Consider the following 27,837-nt stretch of genomic DNA (forward strand, 5'->3'; position numbering starts at 1 on the left):
GGAAAAGATAATTTTCTAATTATAACACCAAATTCTGCATATGAAGGCATTTTCCGACCACTCCATCTCCAGCGGTGGAGTAGTCTGAGGGTGAAATTAGACCCAGGACACATAGTTTCTTTTCCTTTCTCCCTGTCTAATTCATTCTTTTCTTTCTTTTGGGGGGTATTAGAAATGTTGCCTAGAAAAATAAACTTTGCTGTACAAATGCCCATAGAAAGTGCACTCCCAAAGAAACGTTATTTTTCTCCCATTCACACCTAAAAGCAATGGTCCAGGCCCATCTTCTGCCTGTTGGATCAGGACCCCAAAGGAACACAACCTGCCGATTTTACCCCCTTGGCCCTTTCTACTCTTTCTGCCCCTCAGCCCTCAGATCTTAGTTGATAGTTACTTTCAGATTAGCTTTTCCTAAAATACTCTCAAATAGGGAACCAAATAGTGTTTATTAGAGCCAGGGAAATATGACAGGATATGCAGAAAGGATAGTTGATGGGTATCTGAGTGTAGCTGGATAAGGGTGAATTCACAGAAACTTCAAAACAGCTAGTAGAGGTGATCTTGAGTATTCCTAACATAAAGAAATGATTTACTTCTCAGATGATAGCTATATTAATCACCCTGATCTAATCACTATCCTCTGTTTACATAAATTGAAACATTACACTGTACCCCATAAATATGAACAATTAGTGTGTGCCAATTAGAATGCTTTATATATACATTGCATATTTGGTGTGTGCATACATAATGTATGATAGTATTGTATGTCCCTTCTCTGATTCATTATACCAATGTTACCCAGCTGTGGCCTGTGGATTCTCTATATCCAAGAACCAGAGGTGAGAGTTTGAAGAAATACCTAGAAGCTTCCGGTGTACAGAAAGTTTAAGCACCTGTGCTCTATAAAGAGTTCAATGTCGTATTCCACCTTCCTATGGCCCTTCCCATTCTCTCACGACACTAGTGATTCACCTGTTGAATGTCTACATAAGGCATAACTTCAGTCAGAACAAGGACATCACTCTCTAGCTTAAATAGGTGCTAATAAGTATGTACTCACCCAAACAGAATGAAATATTTAAGAGCTCTTTTTTCTCTTAAAGAATCCTCAGTACAGGAATTAGTCTAATTTCACCTTTAAGAGAAAACCCCCAACAAAACACATTTATATGAAGAATTTAACTTTTAAAATTATAGCCATAACTTGGGCTGGGGAGAAGACTCAGTGTTAGAGAACTGACCACACAAGCATCGGGACAAGAGTTCAAATCCCCAGAATCCATGTAAGTCCTTGGGTGGCAACCTGCCTGCAGTTTCAGCCTCCAAAGGTGAAGAAAAGGCTCTCGAGAACAAACTACCTAACAAAACCAGCCATTCTGATGAGCTCTTGGTTGGTTTCGAGACCCGGCCTCAATGAATCAAGTACACATGCAATGGAGAATGATTCCCAGCATCAATCTTGGGCTTCCACTTCCACTTGCACACACATGCATGTGTACCTAGACAAGTGGTTCCTTCCTGATGCTATGACCTTTAATACAGTTCCTCATGCTGTAGTGACCCCAACCATAAAATTATTTTCATTGCTACTTTATAACTGTAATTTTGCTACTGTTATGAATCATAATGTAAATATCCGTGTTTTCGATAGTCTTAGGTGATCCCTGTGAAAGAACTGTTCAATACCCCAAAGGGGTCATGACCCAAGGTTGAGAACTGCTGACGTACATACATGGCAACCACACATGTGTGTCAACATACATGAAAAACATCTATGTAGGTACTTGTCACCTTATATATCAGAATGGAAAAAGAAAGCTAAATACAGAGTTTGACTTTTTAAAAAGCTATATCTAAAATACCTCGTATATCTGGTCATATAGTTCTTGTGGCCATTCCGTCTGAGCTGCACTGTCGCTAGCAATGTTCTGAACAGCAGCAGAAGCATTGCCAATGAATAAAGATAAGTTTTATTCTTGCTTTTTAAAGATTTCCTTTCTTTTTTTTTTTTTTTTTTTTTTTTTGGTTTTTCGAGACAGGGTTTCTCTGTGGTTTTGGAGCCTGTCCTGGAACTAGCTCTTGTAGTCCAGGCTGGTCTCGAACTCACAGAGATCCGCCTGCCTCTGCCTCCCGAGTGCTGGGATTAAAGGCATGGGCCACCACCGCGCGGCAAGATTTCCTTTCTTAAAGAAGGTTTAAAGCACAAAAGACTTTTCATACAAAATCTAAAGAATAAGGAAACGTTTAAAAAAAAAACATAAAAAAGCTCCTTTTAACTCTACAGACTGATCCCTCTTCTCCAGTGTCAGGAGATGAGCAGGTCATATTTCAGGATAATATGTCTGTTTTAACGATGAGCATCTACTTGTATTTATTTATTTATTTATTTATTTATTTATTTATTTATTTATTAAAAATTTCTGCCTCCTCCCTACCTCTGCCTCTCGTTTCCCTCCCCCTCCCCGGCTCCTCTCCCCTTCCCTCTCCAGTCCAAAGAGCAGTCAGGGTTCCCCGCCCTGTGGGAAGTCCAAGGTCCTCCCCCCTCCATCCAGGTCTAGGAAGGTGAGCACCCAAACAGCCTAGGCTCCCACAAAGCCAGTACATGGAGTAGGATCAAAACCCAGGGTCATTGTTCTTGGCTTCTCAGCAGCCCTCATTGTCCGCCATGTTCAGAGAGTCCGGTTTTATCCCATGCTTTTTCAGTTCGAGTCCAGCTGGCCTTGGTGAGTTCCCAATAGATCAGCCCCATTGTCTCAGTGTGTGGATGCACCCCTCCCAGTCCTGACTTCCTTGCTCATGTTCTCCCTCCTTCTGCTCCTCATTTGGACCATGGAAGCGCAGTCCGGTGCTCCAATGTGGGTCTCTGTCTCTATCTCCTTCTATCGCCAGATGAAGGTTCTCACTCAGGATAGTGTTTTCTATTTCCATCCATTTGCATGCAAAATTCAAGATGTTATTGTTTTTTACCACTGAGTAGTACTCTAATATGTATATATTCCACACTTTCTTCTCCATTGAAGGGCATCTAGGCTGTTTCCAGGTTCTGGCTATTACAAACAATGCTGCTATGAACATAGTTGAGCATATACTTTTGTTGTATGATAGGGTATCTCTTGGGTATATTCCCAAGAGTGGTATTGCTGGGTCCTGGGGTAAGTTGATCCCGAATTTCCTGAGAAATCGCCACACTGATTTCCAAAGTGGTTGCATAAGTTTGCATTCCCACCAGCAATGGATAAGTGTATCCCTTACACCACAACCTCTCCAGCAAAGGCTATCATTGGTGTTTTTGATTTTAGCCATTCTGACAGGTGTAAGATGGTATCTCAAAGTTGTTTTGATTTGCGTTTTCCTGATCACTAAGGAAGTTGAGCATGACCTTAAGTGTCTTTTGGCCATTTGAACTTCTTCTGTTGAGAATTCTCTGTTCAGTTCAGTGCCCCATTTTTTAATTGGGTTGATTAGCATTTTAAAGTCTAGTTTCTTGAGTTCTTTATATATTTTGGAGATCAGAACTTTGTCAGTTGCGGGGTTGGTGAAGATCTTCTCCCAGTCAGTGGGTTGCCTTTTTGTCTTAGTGACAGTGTCCTTTGCTTTACAGAAACTTCTCAGTTTCAGGAGGTCCCATTTATTCAATGTTGCCCTTAATGTCTGTGCTGCTGGGGTTATATGTAGGAAGTGGTCTCCTGTGCCCAAGCATCTACTTGTTAAAATGTCATTTAGCTTTGTATTTTGCAAAGAACGTGCATGTGTGTTTCTACATGCAGACTTATTTAATTCACTCAAAAGAAAGTTTTGAAACAAACACAAAACTCTGGGTTCTCTGCTAAACTAGAAGATGACTTGGGAATCCCTGAACTAGTGGTAACACTAAGGTTGTCATCAGTAGAACTGGGAGATTTCCCAGATTCCAGACTGGGCTTCTCACCAAATATTCTCTCTCCTCACTCCACCCACATGACAAGTGGCACATGTAGAGAAGCAATGGGCAGGCTGTGACTGAGTGAAAGTCATAGTAAGTAAATGCACTAATTCTGTTCCCATTAGCCACCAATACAAGCATTAAAATGCAGAAATAATAAAAATATCTTCAATTTAAAGATTACTAGTTATGTCTGAATAAAAGGGACATTATTAAACTAAGTTTCCAGTGTCCTGTAAACAAAATTCAAACTAACACTGAATATACAGAAGCTAAGAAAATTCAAGCAGACCTTTACAAATGTAACCCACTAGGGTAGTCACTGTCGATAGACACGGTCAGTCTGATGATGCTGTGTGCAGGATTGCTAACGTTGGCCCAAAACATGAGAGCTTCCTGCTTTTCTTATCATCATCAAGATTTTTACTCCTATCTTATGAGTGGGACAATATATAGCTGTCAACATCCATACTAACACTGAGATAAACTTAACATTGACAACCAGGCTGTGTACGAGTCCAGGACTTCTGCTTCTGCACTGATGGAAATCTGGTAACTCTTAAGTGTTGAGTCATAATTTCTTGATGAATTAGGCAAATGTGAGGTAGAAGAAAAAAAATCTTATTTTCATGATGTAATTGCTGGCCCCACTTCAGGGCATTACCTACAAAGTAGAAAGTTACCATCTTAACTTTCTGTAAATATCAACAGGCAAGTCTGTCCTCAGACAGACAATTGCAGGGCTTTCGAGAATATTCTTCCTCCAATTGCCAATCTAGCTGCCGGGTTGTTTGCTTGTTTTCCTTATTCTCTTACAAATGAAGTTATTTACTTTTTTTTTTTTTTTTTTTTTATTAAGAAGGAGACAGTTTGAAAGCCTGGGAACTCAACCACGCACCAGAGGGGAAAAATAGTAAGATAGTGATCCCATAGTGAAATTTTTTAAAAAGGAAGGAGAGAGAGAGAGAGAGAAAGAGGAGTTAGTTGTACTGTAGTCTAAACTGCAGGGCAAGTGGGTCACTTTAATAGAAACAACTCCCAGATTCACCATATGATTAACTGTTTGGTTTTCAGCCTTCTAAAAACACTCTCTTCTCTTCTCAGGGCCTTTTCCCTTCACCCTGACTCCCTTTCTATAAAAAAAAAAAAAAAAAAAAAAAAAAAAACCTCCTGGGATTCTTTGCACATCTGCAAAATCAATGTCAGTTCCAGGTTCCTTATTCCTGCGTTGAACCAATCTGACCAGTCTGACATCCAGCCCCAGAAGAGAAAGCCAGTCCTCACCAGACAAACAAATGGAGGTGACCTAATACCTAGGAGACTCTGGCAGAGAAATAGCAAAAGAAAAGGTTGCCAGCCTGTCTGGTCCTCAGACCAAGAACAAATGCAACCACGTAAGAGCTCAGTGATAAACTGATAGGATGGTGAAAAAAAATCAGGTGAATTTAACTTTCAGAGTACCAGGAAATGCTCTAAGATAGAGAGAATCATAGGATAGAACTAAGTAGTAAGCTTCTTATTTTGGTAATTTTTTTGGAGGGGGGGCAGATAGCCATCAAAGTTGGAATAATATTTTCCAGCTGTCCATCTCCCTAATTATGATTTATGTCTCCCAACCAGGGTTAGTGGGGAAAATGGCATTTTGATGTTGTCAATAAATAGAAGCAATGCTTCTGGTGTGTGACTTTCTTTCCACTAGTAAAAATACTTGGGCCTTTCAGGGTTTTGTTGACCTCTATTAAATTCAGGTAAACTTGGAAGTGAGCAAAACAGAAAACCTGTTCTTGTTGGAAACGGATAAAGTCATACTTTGGAATAAGATTTTTAAAGGTTAGGAGAAAATGCATTTAGAGCCATTTGTGTGGAAGAAACCACAATCAGATCTTACTGTCCCCACCAATGCTATGAAGAATTGTTTGTGACTGTTAAAATAGCTTTTTTCTTTGATGGGGAGAGAAAAAGTCCGAATAATTCCTGGAAACCCTACCTCGAAGATGGCATTCTTGTGAATTGAGGATAAAGGCATCAGCTACACATGGAGTACATTTCCCTGTTTAACATTGATTTGTTTAAAATTGAGGGGAAAACCACTTGGCAAAACACACTGGCCAAGGCAATGGCAGAAGTCATTCCAGTTTATTCTGATTCCTCCCCATGGTTCAGCCCTCAGCTGACTGGACCGGACATCCGGACCAAGACGGCGAGTCCTGAGTACTGAATTGAAAACCAACCAGTCGGGGGTACCTAAAGAATGCCACTTTCTTTTGGCATGTGAGCCCCAGCATTGACTTTTGTCTCATATCTTCAGAGAGGACCTAAGGAGAAACATCTAGCAGCTTCCTAGAAACAAGACAGATGTTTCTAAGTGCCTCATCAGCGGTTGGTCTTTGAAGGATCCCATAGCCTTCATGAGAGTTCATAGAAGGGAATCTAGGCATAGAGCTTTTCCAAAAGTGACCCGCTCCTCTGGTTGGCTAGATTACCCTTGGCTTTAACAGCCAAAGATCCCAAGTCCCTGAATGGCCTCAGCTTGGTGCTAATAATGACAGTGATCACTCAGATAGGATCATGTAGATATAGCTGTGGCTCAAATGTAGAGAAAACAGAAACTGGGGGAAACTTGTCCTACCTGAAGCAGAAGACACGAACAAGAGCTCTGGCAATAGCAGGTCATGCTGTGGAATTGTCGCTCTGGGATTTAAGGCCCTGCTCTGCCAGGGTCTTATATAGGCATTATTTACACACACTGGAAACTACAGTATCTGACTGAAACAAGATAAGACAGGAAATACTGGCTTTGGCTCACAGTTTCAGAAGGTTTTAGCCCGTCATGGCAGGAAGGCATGATAAAGCAGCCCTTCCATCCCAGCAGGAGTATGGAATGGAGGTTATTCACCTCATGGTGAGCCAGGAAGCAGAAACACCAGAACAGAAGGCCAGATTATAACCTAGAAAAGCTTACCTCTCTCTGTCATTGAGACACCACCTCCCTTAACGCTCCAGTCTCCTGAAATAGTGTCGCTGCAGAGAAGACAGGCATTCGAAGTCTGAGCCTGTGGACGTCATGCCATAATCAAATCATAACAACAAACATGCCAGTTAATTCTGATTACAGTCCTGAAAGTTCCCTGTTATTGTCCCCATTTCAGAGACGAGGAGAGTAAATAACAGTGCAACGATATGCCCAAGTACACACAGGTGGTTATAACAGAGCTAGAATATACATCATGGAACTGATTGGACTTAAGCAAGAACAACCCCGCCTTCCTATTAAAGACTTCTCACTCCCCATAGCTTCTTTAACTTTTAAGATGCAATTAGACTAGGGTATATTTCTTCTCTTCCTGCTGCTCCAGGACCTTGCGAGATGCCAGGTGCTTCTTCAAGAAATAGACCAAGGAAGAGAGAAACCAGTAAAGCAAATGCTTATTAAATGCCAATTGGTTTAGCACCTCCTAAAACAGGATCCATGAGCTTCTACGGAATAAAGTTATAAAGTCTTTTAGCAAGGTTACTTGAAACCTCCAGCAATAGTCTCCACAGTGCTTTCTCTCCGAAGAATTCTTTCAGCCGTTGATCCTTGGCCACTGGACAGCCTTTTGTGAGCTAAGCACCCTGCCAGATGGCTGCTCTGAGCTCCGTTAAATCCCCTCTCAAGGACCACTGGTATTGTTTGAATAAAGTTGCCTCTCTTTCTATTACTTTACTTACCATTTAAGAGTATTACAAACCCGGGCGGTGGTGGCGCACGCCTTTAATCCCAGCACTCGGAAGGCAGAGGCAGGCAGATCTCTGTGAGTTTGAGGCCAGCCTGGTCTACAAGAGCTAGTTCCAGGACAGGAACCAAAAGCTACGGAGAAACCCTGTCTCGAAAAATCAAAAAAAAAAAAAAAAAAAAAAAAGAGTATTACAAACTCTGGAAAGAAAATACATTTTAAAAAATTTAGCAGTGTTCTATTAAATAAATATAATCATACAACATGTCCCAGACTGACCACAAGGATTAATCTTATTAAGGAAAATTGTTCTTATGTAACCTGGTTTGCTATATAAAAACAGAATCCTGGAAATTTGTGACTTTGATGAGAGGAGAGGTGGAGGAGAAGGCAGCCTGGTCCTATGTCCAGGTAAAAAGCTAAAATAGTCTAACCATAGATGTACTGAGACAACAAATCCAGTCTTTCCCATTATAAATAGGGGCCTCTGATAGCTTTCCCTAGGCATGTCTAAAACATATGTGTTTATGATCCATGTATCAGAGACTATCACTACACAACTGTGATTAGAAAACAGCTCTCTGTCTTTTCCTTCCTTCTTTCTTTTCTTTCTGCTTTTTTATCTACACCATCTGTTTTTGACTCAATACTCCTTTGACTTCCTAAACCTTGACCCACCTCGATGTCAATACACAGTATTCTATTTCCCCCAAGGGTGCCCTTTGCTATGGAAGGAAAGCAAAATCATTTGAACCAGGTGGCCAGGAGGAAGACATTTCTAAAGTCTATCCCTTGAGGAAACAAATGACTCATTTAGGTGTCTAGTGTTTCCTAAAATTTCAACAGAAGTAATGAAGAAATAGGATAGGAGGAAGGGACCTTTGCGTTGGAGCCTTACAGTAAGTTTAAACACATTCTGCACCTACTGGCCACCTGTGAGTGACTCCTTTTGCATTCCTTTTGCATTCTTTGGCAATAATCCTAGAAATATATTTCTATCCACCTCTCCATCATTCAACTTTCCACCTATTCTTCATCCTACCCAAGACGGACTGTAAAGTTCAGCAAAGAAAAGAGCAGGCAAAGCCCCTTCTCTTAAGAAACTCTTGAGTCTACCAGAAAAATCACATGATAAATAGGAAAACAGACTATAGCTTGGAGAGGAAGTAGCAGCCACTTTACATGGAGGAAGTCAGGGGTGCTTTCTAAGGGAACAACAGCTTAGCTAACACCAGAAAAGGCTACATTTAAATGAATGTGACTCCAAGCCTAAGAAATTGTAGATGGGAAGACCCTAGAGGCCTCAACAGGCATGGTATGTCTCCAGATCAGCAAGAAGGCACTGTTTTTCTGGAACAAGCTCAGCGCAGTCAGGTGTCAGTTGGATTTGGAGGTTCCCAGAGAACTTTCTAAACCAAGGGAATTAGTTTTATCTAAGTGCATTAGAAAACCATGGAAAGATTTGAGGGGAGAGGAGGGACATGATCTGACTCATAATTGCAATGAAGCATGTGGTTTCTGGGGAGAGAACAAGAAGGCAAACAGGAAAAATGTTTAAGAGACTGATGTGGTAAACAAATGAGAGTTGTGGTGACTGGCCCTAACCATGGAGTCCATCAGAGGTGCATTTATTAGTGAGATAATTGATAGAGTTGACAGACCTTGTGGTTGATTAAGTTATGAGGAATGGGGGAGGGTACAACCTAGACTGACTTCAGTAAGCAGCACTGCCAATTCTTGAGAGTGGCTCTTTGTGGATGAGCCTAAACCAGATGAGCAGAGTGAGTGCTCTTTTTATTCCATATTTTCTTGAAATATAAGAGAGTACTTATGCTTCCGGAATTTGTATCTGTCATCAGAGTTCAGCTTTTCAATGTACCTTTTTTGTGCATGTACCTCAGGACAAGCAAAACATCAGTTGGAGCCAGAGCTACATAAACTCATAGCAATGAGAAAAAAATTTCCCTGGAATGTACGAAAATGAGACAGTAAGCAAAATCTTGCCTTTTTATTTTTCATTCCTCTCCATGAAATGAGCGATTTAATTGAGCCACTACTACATGAGAACACAAAAAGCAGGATTAGAGAGGTGACCTGAAATGTATCGTCTTAAAATCAACCTCAAGACTAGTGGACTCTTGAATATTTTATCTTTGGAAAGTCTGTTATGGTTTCATATTTTATGGAGTCTGTAATAGGCTTGGGTCTTATGCTTTAACTCTCGGACTACCGCCATTAGTATCGTACATATTATACTGATATGATTCTTGGCTGCTTACAGTGTAAGAATTTGCAGTCAGCAGACCGCTTACTATCCAACATCTATTGGCATCCTAGTTAAAGCATATCATGCCACATCTCAGTTTATCATACTCGGTCACACACAGGTTGGTAAATATAGGTCCAAAACAACATAAAATGAAATGTATGCTTCTTTTAATATACTTTATTAACTGCAATTGATTGGTACATGAACATTGAGACTTCTTGGGCATTATAATTTTACACTGGTGAAGAATCCTGTTCTATAGCTGGTGAAAACTCTTCTATGAGGAATATCTTGAACAAGATCCCAGAGAATTACGCTGGAAAACATTACTTCTAAAACAAAGTTTGTCTGAATGATTAGCGAATTAACTGACTGTCTAAAAAGATAATACATGGTCTCATCTGCCCACGCTCACTAGAAATTTTACATGCATGCCCTAAACTCCTTTACAGAAAAGACCTTAATAAATGATTAGCATTTCAACAATATTGCTCTGTGCTATCACTGCTGAGTCAAGTAAGTAGACTCCAGACTGAAAATGTAGCAGGTGGCCTGTTTGTAGACCAGATGGCTTGCAATAGTCCCAGAAGGTCTATTAGTAAGTGGCAGAAGGTGCAACTGTAGTCAATCATTCGCATTTCTTTGCATGACATTTGAACCTAGGAAAAGAAGTATTTTCCTAACCTCCTGGAGCTGAATGCTTGACCTCAGAGCTTGCTGTGTGCTCCTTTTTTGTCTCCGGCCTCATGACTACAAATGCTATTATTAGTCATAAGACTACTCAGGGCCTTTTAAATTCCAGTCATGCTATTTGGCTCTCTGACCTAAGCCTAACAGGAAATTCAAAATCCTAATTATTTCCGACAGGTCTAATTCCTTAGCATTGACTTTGAATTTTCCCACCTCTGTGTGCAACCAGAAGCTATGGTAAATATCAGTGAGGCTGTGCTGTAAAACTCTTCACAAACAGGAGTGTTTTTCCCAGAGGAAAGTGTATAAGTTTGTATACTGTCTACCTGGGAGCTGAATCGCAATTTGTCGTTGGTAGACTAAATGATCTTAGGGAAGCCATCGCATCTATGTTTAGTGTAATAAATAGAAAATGTTGCTTATGAAGTAACTAGAAAGGGACCCAAGTGACAAAAAAAGGGGCTGTGGGGAGAAAGACAATAAGCAAAAATGGAAAGAGAGATAATGGGAAATGGGGTAAAAGGTGAAAGGCAGGGCGTTAAGGGGAGAGGGAGAGAATCAACCAATGTGGAATATTCATGCAAACCCTATGTGGAAATCTATTGCTTTGTAAGCTAATTCAAAAAATAAATCTTAATTAGAAAGGAAATATTTGTCTGAAACAGTGTGTAAATGCTACACTTCACAAATAAAATTCAGCACATAGCAAGTGTCAAATATCCTTATAGACACCATTCATCTATATTCATCTCTATAAAAGGAGGAACTAACTGAACATCACCTGCCATTTCTGCCTGTGTTCTCTGGGTCCTCCAAGTTGACACTTGCTTTAAGCTAGATCAGTGTTGGCATTCATTTGTGAATGTCTACATTGTTAATCTTCATTGTTAGAATGGTAATCATAATCACCTATTGTTCTCAGAACTAGGCCTGTCATTGACAGTCTTGGTGACACAGACATCTTACAGGTATACAAAGATCACTGAGAGGACCTCTGTAGTAGAAGGAGCGGGCCGCCTCCCGCCCGGCTAGCTTAACCCCCAAAATAACCATACAGAAATTGTATTAATTTAAACTCTGCCTGGCCCATTATCTCTCGCCTCTTATTGGCTAACTCTCACACCTTGACTTAATCCATTTCCATTAATGTGTATCGCCATTTGACTGTGGCTTACCGTCATGAATCTAACCAGCATCTGTCTCGGGCAGGAGAATCATGGCATGTCTCTGTCTTGGCTTTCTTCCTCCCAGAATTCTGTTCTGTCTTCCCCACCTACCTGAGTTCTGCCCTATCAACTAGGCCAAGGCAGTTTCTTTAATAACCAAATACAGAAGGGCCTCCTACACCAGACCTCCAGTTAAGTCTGCTGAGTTGTAGAATCTCTTTCATTTTTCTCTTACATTTATTTATATATTTATTTTGGGTATGGGTGGGGCACATGTCACAGTGTAGATGCCTTGGTGTATGTGTGGAAGTCAAGGGGCAACAAGTGGGAACCAGTTCTCACTTTTTACTTTGTGGATATTAGGGATGGGATTTAGCTGAAAGCCCCTTCACTCACTGAGCCATCTCATTGACTCCTTCCCATTTTCCAGACACCATATTATTCCTGCACTAACAGATACTTCTCTGCCAAAATCACAGCAAAGGAAGCAAGTGAACTGAGTATCGTTTTACTGAGTTCTAATACTCAATGACACATAGGAAATTTTCAGAAAGAGGAAGATACAAGAAAGGTATAAACTCTTAGATTTTGTGTTTCACATGTTGGTTTTATTAGTTCCATACACTGTATTCTCATGAATAGTTTCCTTATATGACTCTCTGCTAACTTGAAATTTTCTTTAAAGTGATAAAGTTATGTAAGGAGTGTAATGACACATAGGTCTTCAATAGGGAGCTTCAAGGGAATTATATTCATATACATGTATCATACAAGCTAACATCAATTAAAACCCAAGTTAGTGAGGCAACCTAAGCTAAAGCGAGCTTTTCTACCTCCCTGAGCCATGGATGAATGAGATGATTCTATGGTTAGTGAGAGAGTAGGAAAAATGAAAGACCTAGTCATGTATCCAAAATCTAGGGTCTAGCACCAAACTGTCACTAAGAGGCAATAGCAGTGTTTGGAATCAAAATAGATGGGAAAGAGGATCCTTTAGATCAAGAACTTTAAAGGACAGTAAAATTTCTGACAAACAAAAACTAACAGAAGTTCTCCATAAGGAATTACTTAGTCCCCAACCCCCCTTTTCTGGAACTTCTTGGTTTCTTGGTGATTATAGACTATGTATAAGAATAAGAAGAGCAGGTTAGTCTTCCTACGAAAGAGCTACCATTGACTATAAAATACCAAATGGTACTGGCTAAACACATAGAAGCAACACTTTATAAACTCAACAGGTTGTATTAAGCTTGTGGTGTGTGTGTGTGTGTGTGTGTGTGTGTGTGTGTGTGTAATAATAAAGAAAAAGAAGCCATGAAATTAAAAGAGGAGGGGGAAATAAGAAAGGGGTTGGAGTGAGGAGAGAGAAATGGTGTAGCTGTATTTTAATTAAAATAAAGTTTAAAATACATAGTTTTTAAAAAGGAGAATGAGAAGAGAGCAAAAAAGAGACTGAACAGAAGAGGACTCTTGAAGAAAAGAAAGGGCTTTAGGGATGAAAGGAATGGCAGAGAGCATTCCCGAGCCATTCAGAACATAGGGAGTTATACAATGATAACACGAGCATGCCATCTCCCTTGCTCACCACCAGCTCCAGTACAGCTGGCTTACTGCCACATGGCATGGCTATTGGTCAAAAAATCTGAGCAGCTCAGACACATGGGAGTATGAGCTACATAGCATAAGATGGAACAAACTGTCAGGACAGGGGTCAACCAGAGAGTCCAGAACATCTGCTTGTGCTCAGGTCCCTCAGAGCCACCACAGAAGTCTGAAAGTCAAGGCTGAGAGAAAGGAGGAGAAAGGCATGGAGATCCTTATAGGAAATAAACAGAAATGGCTTAAAACTGAGGTCATTTTGTTAAGGCAAAATAAATAAACTTCTGATAGCACAGGTGAAAAGAGATGTAACTCTACAACCAGCATTCATTCTGCTTTCTTATCTGGAGTACGACTGAATTCAGACTTCCATTACTTAATTAGCTATTAGATCTGTAACATTTTCTTCAAGTCAAACAGAATATAGGAACGGTGTGTCTTCTAGAGAAAGGGCAGGATAGGCCACACTGCTAAGGGAAAGGTGTCCCTATCATACCCAGCTATCTTCACACAAAACCTCTAAGAATATTGTGGCAAAGAGTTTTCTAGGATGGAGTGACAAGCTTTAAAAGGGAAGGAGGAGAAAAATGACACTGGATCATCACAGAAGAGTAAGATCAACCCTCCAAAAAACTCAAATCCACTGACTGCTTTCAAAGCCCTACTTTTGACAATTGTTTCAGTGTTATATTTGTTTTAATTCTATAGTATTTAAGTTTGGGGAATAAAGGGAAATCTGGGTGTTAGCATAGTCTCAAAAGATTCATTTTTTTAAGTTCACTGGGCATGCAAGGGAAGAAATACAACCATGTGGACAGAAGAGATTCGTAGTTGCAGTTTTGCAGACTGCTTTCCTCCTTGCATAAAAGCTACTTGATCTTAAAAGACAAAAGCAAAAACACCTCATTTGGTATCAGTGACTTTGCAAAAATATTCAGGCAATAATTTACTGAAAAAATATGGAATATGTGGAAAAACCAATGGTAAATATATGTATTGTCTGACCAAAAGTACTGGGAGAAATTATATTAAAAGTATTTAAATATTCAATAGATAAATTCAAGTTGTAATTCTGAGTTTGTTGCTAGAGAAATCAGTAATAAAATGACACCAAGAACAAAAATAATGACTATTAAGGGTCAATAATTTCTCTCTGGACCAAAAGAACACTCAGACGATATCCATAGAACAGTTGAGTACTAAAGATGGATATTACTATAAAATTATTTGATCCATCATTTTATTTCAAAGGTAGAAAGAAATCTCATTCTTCCACCATAATGTTTGAGATAAATTAAAAAAAAATTGTTAAGAGCAAGTCAGTGGCCATCCAGGTCTTAAGGTCATCTCCCCAGTTTCGAGGAAGCATAAATTCTGGAGCTCTTTAGTTTTTGTATGACCTAATCAATTCAAACCTGGCGGGGATTAGAGAAATGGAATATACTGACATGCCAATGTTTGTAGAATAATCCTCACTAAATCAACAATGAAATGACAATTCTAAGAGCCCTTCAGCAAGTTTCTAATAGAAGGAAAAAAATACAGAGAACAAAGTTGGGAAGAGAAAAGAAAGATTATAAATAGACGTGAAATAGAAGTCCTGTGTGTCTGAGGACAGGCCCGGGTGTGTGCTTCAGTTGTCTGTAGGGAAATGACTAGGTACGGGGTGGGAGCAATGCCTGGTGTCCTCTCTGATGAGGAAAAGAGAGGAAATTAATTTAAATTACAGATAAAAGAATTTAAGTGAGATGGAAAGATTTTTCCCTGGCACCAAAGGCTTTATAAACCTTGGAAAAGATTCCGGGGGAGGTTTTCAAGTTCCTATCTGGATGTATTTACAAGAAGAAAGATACCCATCAGCCTTGGGTGGCTGGAGCAGAGACGCAGGAATTTGCTCTCAGCTGAGCTCGGTAGGTGCAGTTCCATTTCTGTCAAGCCCAGTGCAGGCCCCAGAATGGCGAGTGGCATGGCTCCTGAGAACAACCCAAAGTAATCATTTCCTTGGAAAATCAATTGGCATCTGCTCGTTGGTTATAAGTGGAATGTACAATTATAATACATTCTGGTTTTTATTTTCTTTTTAGCCTGGTTTCCAGTGGAAAGAAAGGAGGCTTATGAAATCTCTCTGGCAGGCTGTACACTGCTTAATACATTTTCATTTTCCTTCTGCAGGCTGGTTACAACCAAATCTTTTAGAAAACAGTGGAGACCAAAGTAACAGTACATGAGCCCTTCCAGTGGGGAATGGGACATACCCTTTTCCTCTTGGTCCAGAGGGAAACTTCTTTCCTTCCTCACCAGTCTCCCCTAACTTATCTTCAAAACAACCTACATTAAGTTTTCTGCAGAGTGAGAATTTCACTTGCTTCAGTTGCCGCCGAGAACAGCCGGTTCTAGCACTTTGTAGCAAATCCTCTAACTGATTCTGTTTCCCTGTTTACACAGCTGTCCATCTGTTTGCCCATTGTTTTCACTCTATCAATTGTTTGGTTTTTATTGCGAGCTCCTAGAGGCAAGGTGTGGAGTCTGTTTCATTTACTTTATACAACACCGTGCACACATGTGCAGGTGGGACTGTTTAGCAACAATGGTGCCTGGTATGATTCAAAGTTTAAAAAAAAAAAATACTGTACATTGATTGATCAAAGCCGTAAAGAATGGCCTCAGAGAGAGGAATCGTTGTAACCTCCTGATTCTCCTATGTGTGGGAGAATAAACAAAGTATAATTGCTGTCAGGGATTGAACAGTGTGAGCAAGCAACTGGAAAGGCTAATAAATCGGGGTTGGAGATTGAAAATAACAAAACAAACAAGATAGCATTTATTTAGGAGTTTGCCCCCAAGCATGACCTTCCATCTTTTGTGTGCAAGTCCCATCTTGTTGGGGTTCTCAGTTTAGACCACTGGTGGTCACTTGGGGCTGTTGTATCTAGTGCACCCACAAAAGACTGTAAGTTCACAGCATCCTGGTTGCCTTATGTCTTTGGTTTTAACCCATGGAAAGCTCAAGTGATTTTTACTAGAATTAGTATTTCCACCTTTCCACCCATCCCTGTAAAAATACCCTTCAATCTTCCCTTTATCTCTCAGTGGTCCTCACTCACCCAGAAAGACAGGGGTGAGTCACTCCACTTTGCTTGTTGGGTTAAAAATTCCATTTTTCCTTAGGGATCTTCAAAGTTGTGTTTTTAAAAGGACAGAATGACTAACAGAAATCTATCCCTCGGGGTAAGCATAAGAAATGACATTTCACTTAATCTAAGAAATATTTTCTAGGCACCAGCTAAGAGCCATTCATTGCATTCCGGGGAAAATGAAACGAATCTTAGCTTCTGTCTTTAAAATGTAGATGAGCAAGGTCTAGAGAGATGGTTCTTTGATTAAAAATGCACCCTGTTCTTCCAGAGGACCAGAGTTCTGCCTCCAGTGCCCACTCTGGGGAACTCACAACCACCTATAAATTCAAGTGTAGGGAAAACTGATGCCTTGAACCTCCATGAATACCTGTGCTCATATGCATAACCCATATCTAGACACACCCACACATACACTACATACTCATATACGCACACACAGAGAGATACACATATATTCATGATTGCACTTACACACATGTATATACATACATATTCATAATTAAAATACTAAAAAGGTTAATCTTTAAAATGAGTGTGTATACATTATTTAAAGATTATATTAAGTGATAAAAATATATAACTTAATAAAAACAATAAAAAATAAGAATGTTGCCATACTGTGGGAGTGTGATGAAGACTGAATCAAATATAAAGTATACGTAAGTAGACAGAGCCTAGATATAAGACACCCTAATAAATAACAGCTCTCACTAGTATTGCTTGCTACAACTTCATTTATAACTACTTTGTAGAAAAGATTTTTGAAAGCAAAATTTTACCTTAGGTAATAGGCAATTTAATTTCATTGTTAGGGGAGGAAAGAATTATCACATTCAAATAATAATAATAATAAAATTATCATCTAGAACACTGAAGTCAGTATGACCACACCAAAATTGGACCTCAACCATGCTTTGATGTCTGGGGTCTGGTTCTCATCCTGTTCTTGCTGGGATATTTCAAAGTCTTGGTCCCTTCCCAAGATCATAGAAAATCTTTTTCCCTCTCCCTCCTTCTCCCAATTCATGGTTATTTCACAGAACAGTAACAAGATAAATTTGAAGTTTTTCACGTGTTTTGAAGGTACAAAAGTCAATTAAACCGGAATATGCCAACCTTTAACTTTTGAAAACAAATTGTTTAATAGATTGTTGGAGGTAAGATATTTACATTTAATTAACTGATTACCAAATCAGTTAGATATTGTTAACTGGTCATAATGGAAATAATAAAATGACTTAAAGCAAAGATGTTAAAATACAGCTAGCTTAAGCCTAAAAATTTACATACTTTTTATATTTTGGTTCAGCTTAAGATTTGTTTTATATTGTCAAATATCTAGATCCATAAAAGAAGACTTTATATCTTATTCTCTTTAACTGTTTACAATTAAAAAGGCATAACCTTTGTTTATTTTACCACGTTATTTGGATGGCTTCTCTCCAGCCTGAACCACCATTATATTCTTAACATTGTAGCCTATCTGAAGAGTTATTTCATTGTTTACTTTTCTAAGAAAGTGTGTGCCTTTCTTATTTCCTAAGTAAAGATGGCATGCCCCCGGGAAATAACACATGTTGCAAAAAAGTGATTGACAGATGTACCAACAGTAAAAATATCTCAGGGAGACTTTCTGTCAAATATCAACATTTGAATTATAGTGAAGGCCATTTCAGATCCCAACCGTGGAAGTTCCTCTCCTCTAGCCTTCCAAACTAAAGTCACCATTTCTCAAGTACATTTGCATTTTTAATAATTGATTCCACATTCCTATTGTCCCCATTTCAAAGTACTATAATCCAATCATGTCCTATATACCTTAGAGATGCAAGTATTTTCTGTTTTTCCCAGATCAATCAGTATTGGCCCCTTTGAACTTTATAACTAGAGTCATGAGACCATTGATGTGTTTTATAAGAAAGAGGAAATGAATGTCTCACTAATCATGCTTAAAAGAAAGCCAGCGATTTAGCAATCTAGATTCTTGGTGGTGGCTTAATATGACCCTATAATGTCTTCCTTTCTTCTATTTATCAAGATTCAGTTGTTAATTAAGATTTGATCCTGTTCCAGTAGAAAGGAATTTCATAATATATTCATAATATATAGCCTCGAGTTTCTGTTAATTAAAATGACAATGGGCTCTCTCTGCTTCTAAACATTATATCAGTCATGGATTAAATCAATAGACTTTTCTATAGGAAAGAAAGACTGGCTTCCAGTAGCTTCAAGGTGTCTAACTCAATTTTTTTCCTAAGTTCATCCTTTTCTGACCAACTCAAATATGCAGTTGCAATACTGTTTTGTAGCAGTATTAAGCAGTGGACATTGGTCGTGCTCTTGATGCCTTACTCATACCTTACTTATGCATCAGTAAGGTAATATTGGGTATCCCTTGAAAAAGTTGAAATTTAGTCCCTGGATGATGTTGATGGGATAAGACTGGGCAGTTTTGTTTTACTGATTCCTGGTTTGCCAAATTTTTCCTTCAGTGCTGTGCAAAAATATAGAATCTTTCATCCCCCTGCCTCTATTCATTTGTGGCACAGTTGTAGGATTAATTGAGAGTAGGCAGATAACAAAATTAGCAAGGAACTGGCCCAAAGGGCACATTTATGTATCCCCTCTTTCTTCAGAAGCCATAAGAATATCATCAGCTTGCTTTATGTTGGAAATTCAAGTCTGGTTAGGAGAGGCTGTATTGATATATGTATTGAAACCTATGTCTAGATGTCTGAGAAAATATTATATGCTTCCTGAAATGTTATGGCACAACTATAAATAGCAATTTGGAATAGCAATAAACATACTCAATGGTCTTATAGAATTAAGTCTCAGTACTATAGAATCTTATGATCATAGATCATCCCTGGTGAGTGAAGCCCAACCCACAAGGCTCTTATATCCCACAATGAGTGGTACCACAGGGAACAGTTCTCATTCCACTTACCAAATGCAGTAAATATGCCACCTTATTCTAGATGTTTGAATTAAGCCAGTCTCAAAAAACAAAATAATAAAATTAAAACAAGACAAGATTGTTTTCAATGCTTATAATGATAAAAGAAAGTATTTTTACTAAGACTTCTCCTTAACCAGTAAATAACCACATGTTCAACAGCAATCAAATATTGGTGAGAGATAAACATTCTTCATTTCAAAGCAAAGAGCCTTGCTGAATGGTGATACAGTTTCAAAAGTATGTGATCTGACGAGGGAGCTCTCATCATACTCCTGAAAAAATTTTACGCTGCTGTGATTTTGTTTGTGGGTTTTTCTTTTCTTCCAAATAGAAGGAATGTACTTAACTCTAATCAGAACCATCAAAGTCTTTTAAAATACCCATAGAGTTTAAAATTTCTGGCTTAAAAAGAAAATAAAGTGTTTAAAATCTCAAGTGCTGGTTTTCTTTCCCTGTTGAGTTCTGTGTTTCAGAATTGCAAGATGTGTTTATTTATAAGGGGTCTAACAAGTATTTAAAACACTGAACCATATGCCAGGCCCAATTCTAGTTACAAGAAGATGTTTTTGTCTAAAAGAAACAAGTTTACTGCCCCCCAGGTAGGGAACTAGAGGTTGGTATGCTGGTACCTGCCCGTAGTTCCTTGAGAGGTAGAGGCAGGAGGTGTAGAGGTTCAAGGTCATCCTCAGTGACTTAATGAGGTTGAGGCTAGCCTGGGCTATCTGAAACCCTGTCAAGGAAAGGAGAAAGAAAATGTGATTGGGAGGGGGAAGGAAAGGAAAGTTACTGGAAGAGAAGAGAACTTCATGTGAAAACAGACTTTAAGTGACTATAACGCACAAAGAAGGAAGTTCTAATGCTAGTGTAGAATTAAAGCAAGAGTAGAGATGCATGAGCGTGAGTAGTTTATTTTAGAGCAGAGAAAGAAGGTCCTTTGGGAGAGAGTGATGTTCACACTGAGATTGAAATGAGTAAGAGCCCATCCATACGGTGGTCTTGGGGAAAGGATTCCTGGGTGAGGGGTGGAAGGAAGGCTGAACTGAGCTGACAGTGAAGGACCGACATAAGCCTTCTGTGTGTGGTCTGAGGTGACCAGGCATACTCGTCAGATGTGCACATTCCAAAGGACCACAGCCTAGCACAAGGGACAGCCTCTTGTTCTTTCATAAACCAGCTTCAGAAGTTTCGGAGTATAGAGGCACACTCTCAAATGAGAGTATCTGTTATGAAAATCAGTGAAACTCTGAAACCTGGCTTCAGTGGGAAGGATCTCACATGTTCTGTGAATCGTCTGAATGGGGGAGATGGATGAAGTGTGTCTATCTGCTGGAGTTGTGTCAGCACTGAAAAAATTTACACAAATCACAGCCCACCATGACCTTTTTGATAACTAAGAACAACTTCTAATTCAACTGTATGCAAATGAGATGGAAAATGCATGACTTTTCTTAAAGGAGACTACTTTCTCACAAATTGACTTCCTATAGAGTAAATGCCATATCAAAGGGTCTCTAATCTTTGTCAGCAAGAACGGAACTAATGAGAACTTAGTGCATGGTGATGATGGAAACTAATAAAGACAAAAGGTGCACGATCTGTTTGTACAAATTCGTACATGTGTGTCTTTAACCAATGTGTTAAAAAAGGAGAAGTGTTTCTGGGTTCTGGTTTCAGAAATTTCAGGTCATGAGCTCTTTCTTAACTTTGTTGCTTTGAGCTTTTAGTGGTACATTATTGTGGCAGTGAGTGGAAGAGGAGGCTTGCTCACCTTGTGATAGCCAAAAAACAAAGGAGAAATGTCAGGGTACCAATGTTTCCTCAAGGGCATTCCTCCAGGGACCTACATCCTCCTACTAGGCCACACCTCTCAAATGTTCCACTGCCTCCCAATGACCACATGGACTAAACAGTCATTTAACATATGGGCCTCTGAAAAGATTCCAGATCTAAACTATAGTAACCTATTTATAAAAGTATACATAGAGTTGTTTAAATAAAAGTAAAACACATGCTCGCTCACTCTCTTCATATCAATACATAGAATCTCTGTTGTGTCTTGAATGTGCGCCAAAATTTTCTATGTGTTTATACATTTCTACCATATAATTTCTCATATGATAAATTGGATCTACTATCAAATTCTCATGTGATAAAAAGATATAGTTGCTAATAATTACCTTCTTACTTTGCATACAAAGGAGTAAAAGCATGCTCATTTTTCTACTTCAGAAGCTGTTCTGGAAATAAAGGAAATCCTGTGACGAGACAGGCCCCAGGCCCGTGGTGCTACAAGAAGAGGCAAACAGGAATACTCATCCTCCATTCTACTGACCAGCCAAGTCAAGTCTAAATGTAAGTTTGAAGAGGGAGGAAGGCACCAGCCACAGGTTGGTCCACAGGTGAAGCCGAGGCTTGTTGCCATGGAGTTCATAAATAATTAGGCAGATAGGTACCCAGCCTTTCTGCAAGAGCTATTGTCCTGTCTCCCATACTATCTACACTGCTGAAAAAAAACTTGAAACTATCACAGTAACATGCAGAGTACAAGTCTAGCTGATTTTTAAGTCCGGGCATGTTGAAATAGAGTCTCAGAATAATCATTTCCATAGGACCAGAGTAGGTATCCAAGTGTTCGCCAGATGTTAGCAGCTAGATTGTACAGGGAAAAATTGCTAACTTAAGCTTCTTTTCATGATTCAGCAAAGGATTTTAGGTAATAAAAGATCTGGAGATTTGTAAAATAAATAATTCCAGTGCAAATGGGAAAATTAAAATAATCTTATCATCTCTCAGACATGTCTATATGTGTTTTTCTACCATTATCATATTTCTCTTAATTGGGCCCATTTTTTTCCAGCTGATATTTTATAGTTTGGAGTTATAAGCTATAATGAAGAAATTATTCATTTCAGATGACTGAAGTGATATGGACTGAATTTTCCCAAGGACAATCTAGGATGTTTGAAGCACCGCATGACAGAACAAATGTGGTTTTGTTCACATGAGATACATACTATATCCACAGTGAAAAGTAATACCAGCATGACAGAATCTTTTATTCTTTAAGTGATGTCTCCGTAGAAGCAAAAAGTATAAAGTACATCATTAGCTTTTGAACTTTGATGGAGAAAAAAGTCCACAACATAGCATCCATTTCTGACAAGTAGACGTTATCCCAGAGTAGCCACACTGCCCTGTGTTTATTACCGCGGCCTGGTTTTAAGCGTGACTTTTGGACTCACGGCTTGTGAGCTCCTAATAAATAGCAGCACAATGACTTTCTTACAGTGTAGTTTTAGTTTATCATTGAAAGGCTGATCTGTTAAGATTCTTCGGGTTCTTTGTGCTCTTGTGCTGGAGACTTGCTTGAACATAAAGACACATCCGGCACAGCATCCCACCACACAATCATGACCTGTCTCAATATGAATCCATTCGGAACACCTGGCGGAATGCAGACAAGTTAATGATTTTACTAAGATATTACATTTTAAATATAGATACTGCCAACTATTTGGACTGGGTTTCATCAAAATAAGACATTCTCCAAATAAAATACTTACAATGCAAAGTCATTGAATAAAATATGCATGTTTGTTTTAGCAACAAATTGATTATAGGACTCAAGGTGATGGAGGTTGTTGGAGAAACCAGTGGGGAAAGGCATGGCATGGGTTGCTATGAGCTAAATCCCAGAGAAACTCTGTCGTTGTTACAACCAGCTACAAACTCAGCTTCTGGATTTCTTGTAACAAATTCTTGCTGCCAGGGACATGGATAGGCTCACCCAGTAAAAAATTACAATAATAATGTTCAGCTATATCATAAAAAATGCAGAAGGTGATTATTACAGGGCATAGGAGGGGAGCTGCTTGGAAAGTTGTGGTAGAAAGATCAAAAATACATTTTATTAAACTTTTAAAAAATTAAGTTCTTTGTTTTTAAACTAAGGTGCAAATGCAGTAAAATGTGAAAGTGACTCAATGAGCTATTTCATTCAATAGTCAAGAGTAGTGGTTCGGCGAGTCGGAATAAAAATCACTGTTACTCAATATGGCAAGTTCAGGCGTGTCTGAAGCTTTAATCACCGGTTTTCTAATGAAAATAACCATCTGAAAGTCATTTGAAAGAGTTCTGATTGAGAGAAAAATAAAGAACTTTTGAGTATACATCTTTTTCCTTGTCAAAATGAATTGGGTTTATGCTTACTTTCACGTAGAACTAAAAGTCTAAGTGTTTTTTCAATGTCTTTTTAAATTCTGCAAAGATGTCCATTTCACACAATAGAAAAAAAATGACCAAAACACATCAATAATATAAACATTATGACAGGCATACAGACCATTATATATGCCTCTGAGGCTTCCAAAATTACACAAGGGAGCTTTCTAATTTTTTCCTTAATTTTTAATTTTTTTAAAGACATTTATTTTACTTAACAACTACAGTTTCCCCTCCCTTCCCTCCTCCACCTTCCCCCGCCTCTCCTCAACCTACTCCCGTCTACTTCTCTGAAAGGGTAAGAAGTCAACAAAGCCTGGCAGATTCAGTTGAGGCAGAATCGATCCCCCATCATGCATCAAGACTGAGCATGGCATCCCACTATACGCATGGGCTTCAAAGAGCCAGCTCATGAACCAGGGATCGATCCTGGTCCCACTCCCAGGGGTCCCACAAACAGACCAGGCTGCAAAGCTGTCCCCTACATGCAGAGGGCCTGGTTTGCTCCCCAGCTACAGGTCTTGAGTTGGTGAGCTCTCACAAGTTCGGGTCAGCTGTCTCTGTGGGTTTCCCAATTAAGCAGAACTGTTTTTCTGATCAGTTTTTATCTTCTAAAGCACAGATTACCTATGCATGTACCACAGACATCTGGGTACACGTATTCCACACTTTCTACAATGAAATGGCATATATGTGAGTGATTTAAAAAAAAAGGAAAAGAAACAAACTTCTTTTGACAATTAAATATCTAGATGCCTTACACACAGTAAGCACCAGATAATCTGGGTTAGGCCCACAAATTCCCACTTTCTGTTTATCATTACTGTGTCTCTTGGAGCCACACTGTAAGTGGTGTTGTCTCACATATAAGTATTAATGAAGTACATCTGTAACCAAAAATATCCACGGAAAACTAGCTGAGTTGATCCATATCTGATTTATTAATCAAGTTTAGTACCGAAGGACTTTCTTGTGGTTGTACTGTTTTAGAGATAAATGGAGTTGAGAAGCTATAGTTTAATTCAAAAGTCATTTGAAACTTTGAAGAACATGGGGTTTTATGTTATATAACATCAGTTAAGTTCAGTCCTTGATGACTATAATTCTAGATATATATAAGGATATAAATATCCTTACATATACTTTTACTGCAAAACATTATGCAAGTAGCTGTTCAATATGGAATTTACTTCTTAATGTCACCCTTCTCTTTCCTCAATCCTTTAAATAAAAGATTTTCTTAAAAAAAAAAACACCATTTTTAAACTAGTTTGGCATGAACAGCCTTTAGCTGAAGCAGATGGCTGGAAATCAGAGGCCTCAGATACTATCCTTCATTCTCCACTTGTTTGGAATGTGGCCTTGGGCAAGTCATGAGAGCAAAATCTACAATAAAAGAAGCAATAATGCCTTGCATGTGCATGGCATTTTATGGTTTAACAGCACACTTTCACATACAATATCATATTTAATCTTACCCCTAGCCTCCAGAGAGGAATATAGTAGTATTATAAAATTTTCCATTATAAAGAACAGGGATTTGAGACTCAGGGAAACTAAATCACTTGTTCATAGTCATATCAATAGCAAGTACCAGAGCACAGACAGTTTTAGATGCAGGGCTAGCTAGTCTCTGTCATCCCTCTAACCCAAATTGGCACTCTCTGGTGTCTTCCAATATAATAAACTTAAATGAGCAGCACTGTCTGATGTGATGATCAGAAGCCACACAGGGTGGTGGAGCACATTAACTGTGGTTCATCCTCATTAAGACATACTCTCAATAGAAGATATACATCATGTTTCCTAGAGCAAGATAAAAAAGAACGCATGCTGAAATTATATTTGCCCTATCCCGAGTTGAATGAAATAGCATAGATTTAATTAATGTGTTAATGCGCATAACTCGGTATGAGTAAGTTCGCCTGTCTCTTTACATCTTTACAGTTTTTAGCACAGCTACCAAGATATGTAGGTGTGTATATGATTCACATGCTTCTGTAGGGTAGTGCTACACCCGGAAATTCCAGTGCTCAGTGCCTGCAGTATGATTTCATGTTACTGGGCTTGTGTATGCACTTGCCTTGATGTGACTTAAACAAATTTCCCAAGATGCTATCAGAGCATAGGTACATTAACGTCAAAGAGTTAGCCTTATTTGAATACCTCCTGTATACAGGGGAAAGATGGGGCTTCACTCCTGGGTGCTTCGAAATGCTCATCCATGACATGGGCTCATTTTGAACTTGCTTCATGCATGAAAGGCTTAGGAACTAAAATTCCATGGGAAAATTATAAATTATATTCATAGTTCTGTATCACTGCTTATTTTAAAAATTTTTCTTTCATAAATACTATGAGTAAAAAAGATATCTGTTACACCAATAAAGGTGAAGCTAAAGAATAATTATTTGATAGATTTGTTATCTGTAAATTTTGTCCTGTTTACTATAACCCCAAAAGTAACAGCTCTTTTGGAAAATCTAACTGAAAAATCTTCAAGGAAGACTATAATTACAAATACTAACAGCGAACATCTATCTGTCATTTACTATATGGGCTCAAGTCTTACCCTAAAAGCTAGATTAAGATTGACTTATTTAATTTCCTTAGAGGTTTGAAAATCAGCAAGAGGAAACAGAAACCAAAACTCTTCATTACGATTGCTTCTTCAGGTCTAACTGAAATCACCAATGCTAAACAAGACAACATCCGGTTATTTGGAATTCACTCAGTATTACTAATTTCAGCTCCATCAGCATTTGGGTCAGAGACGGTTGTAAACATGATGGGGACATTGACCAGAAAAATTGTCCCCAAAGAGTGCACCAGCTTGTAGGCATGTGAAGAGCATACATTTACAAACAAGAGTTAGAAAAGAGAGAGTCATTCTCCTAATTAGGCTTTCTATCCTGTGAAGAGACACCATGACCATGTCTACTCCTATAAAGGAGAAAACATTCAATTAGAGTGGCTTACATTTTCAGAGGATTACCATGTTACATTGTCAACATGATAATCGTGGTGTGATATGTTGGCACACAGCAGACATGGTGCTAGAGAAAGAGCTGAGATTCCTACATCTTAACCCATTGCAACATCAAGTGGTCTAGTTTACTGGGCATGGCTTGAGCATATATGAGACCTCAAAGCCTGCCTTCACAGTAACACACTTCCTCCAATAAGGCCACACCTACTCCAACAAGGCCACACCTCCTAATAGTGCCATTTCCTTTGGGGGACATTTTCTTTCAAACCACTGTAGTCTTCCATCACATTCTAAAGATCTTCTGTGTATTATAAAAAAAATCATTTTAGCCCCCATTCCCCAGAGCAGTAGCCTTGTGTATAAAGAAAAGTTCTCATAAAAAAAAGAAAAAGAAAGAAAAAAGAAAAAGAATGAACTTGCAGAAGCTTGACTTCTTATTTGGAGAGAAAAAAAAAATAAATACTTTCTAGAAAAAATGAATCCAAAGAATGGCACATGCACACACATACAGAACAATCACCAATCAAATCACAATTTCTAGTCATTCACACAATAAGAGACTGAAAGTTTGTGTATAATTTTTAAAGATTTCTAAGTAGAATGTTCTTAATGCCTACCCAGAATAAAATCAGAAAGAAAACTATTACCAATAGCCAACTCTGGGTGACAGAATTCCAGATACTTCTACATCCTTATTTAAATTTTTATGCAAAATTTTCAGAGTGACTACATATTGTTCGTGTGTGTGTGTGTGTGTGTGTGTGTGTATGTATGTATGTATAAATTTGTTGCAATTGATTCTAAAACTGATGTGAACTAGAAAGACAACTGTCCCTGGTATGGGAAGTAGATATTAAATATAATTTTGTTATCAATCACAAATGTACCAAAAATAATAACAATGATTTATAGATTATTCTTTCTTGATCATAGTTTCTTTCTGGTTCAGAACAAAGCACCCTGCAGATTATTCAAGCACCAGAGAATAAAAAAAGTTTTAAAAACATTTTCTAGATACTCTTGAGGTAGCAAGACACCTTCAGACACAAACACACGTATAAGATTAAAGTTACAATGTATACGTAAAGCAACCATGGCCAAGGTCATTCTCAAAGCACAGGCAGCTGCTGTGAACTGTACTTCTTTTACCTTCCAACAAGTGG

At 38.7% G+C, this 27,837-nt stretch overlaps 1 protein-coding gene across 1 annotated transcript in view; it reads left to right on the forward strand.

Moving 5' to 3' along the window:
• Col8a1 (collagen type VIII alpha 1 chain) overlaps positions 1-27,837 on the forward strand; it is a 131,143-nt gene that overhangs the window by 56,845 nt on the left and 46,461 nt on the right. The window contains exon 2 of the mRNA XM_057765927.1: positions 21,694-21,816. The gene's annotated coding sequence lies outside the window, so the exon portion shown is untranslated. The remainder of the gene's footprint in view (positions 1-21,693; positions 21,817-27,837) is intronic.

Source organism: Chionomys nivalis, chromosome 3, assembly GCF_950005125.1.
Source record: "Chionomys nivalis chromosome 3, mChiNiv1.1, whole genome shotgun sequence".
Taxonomy (NCBI): Eukaryota; Metazoa; Chordata; class Mammalia; order Rodentia; family Cricetidae; genus Chionomys; species Chionomys nivalis.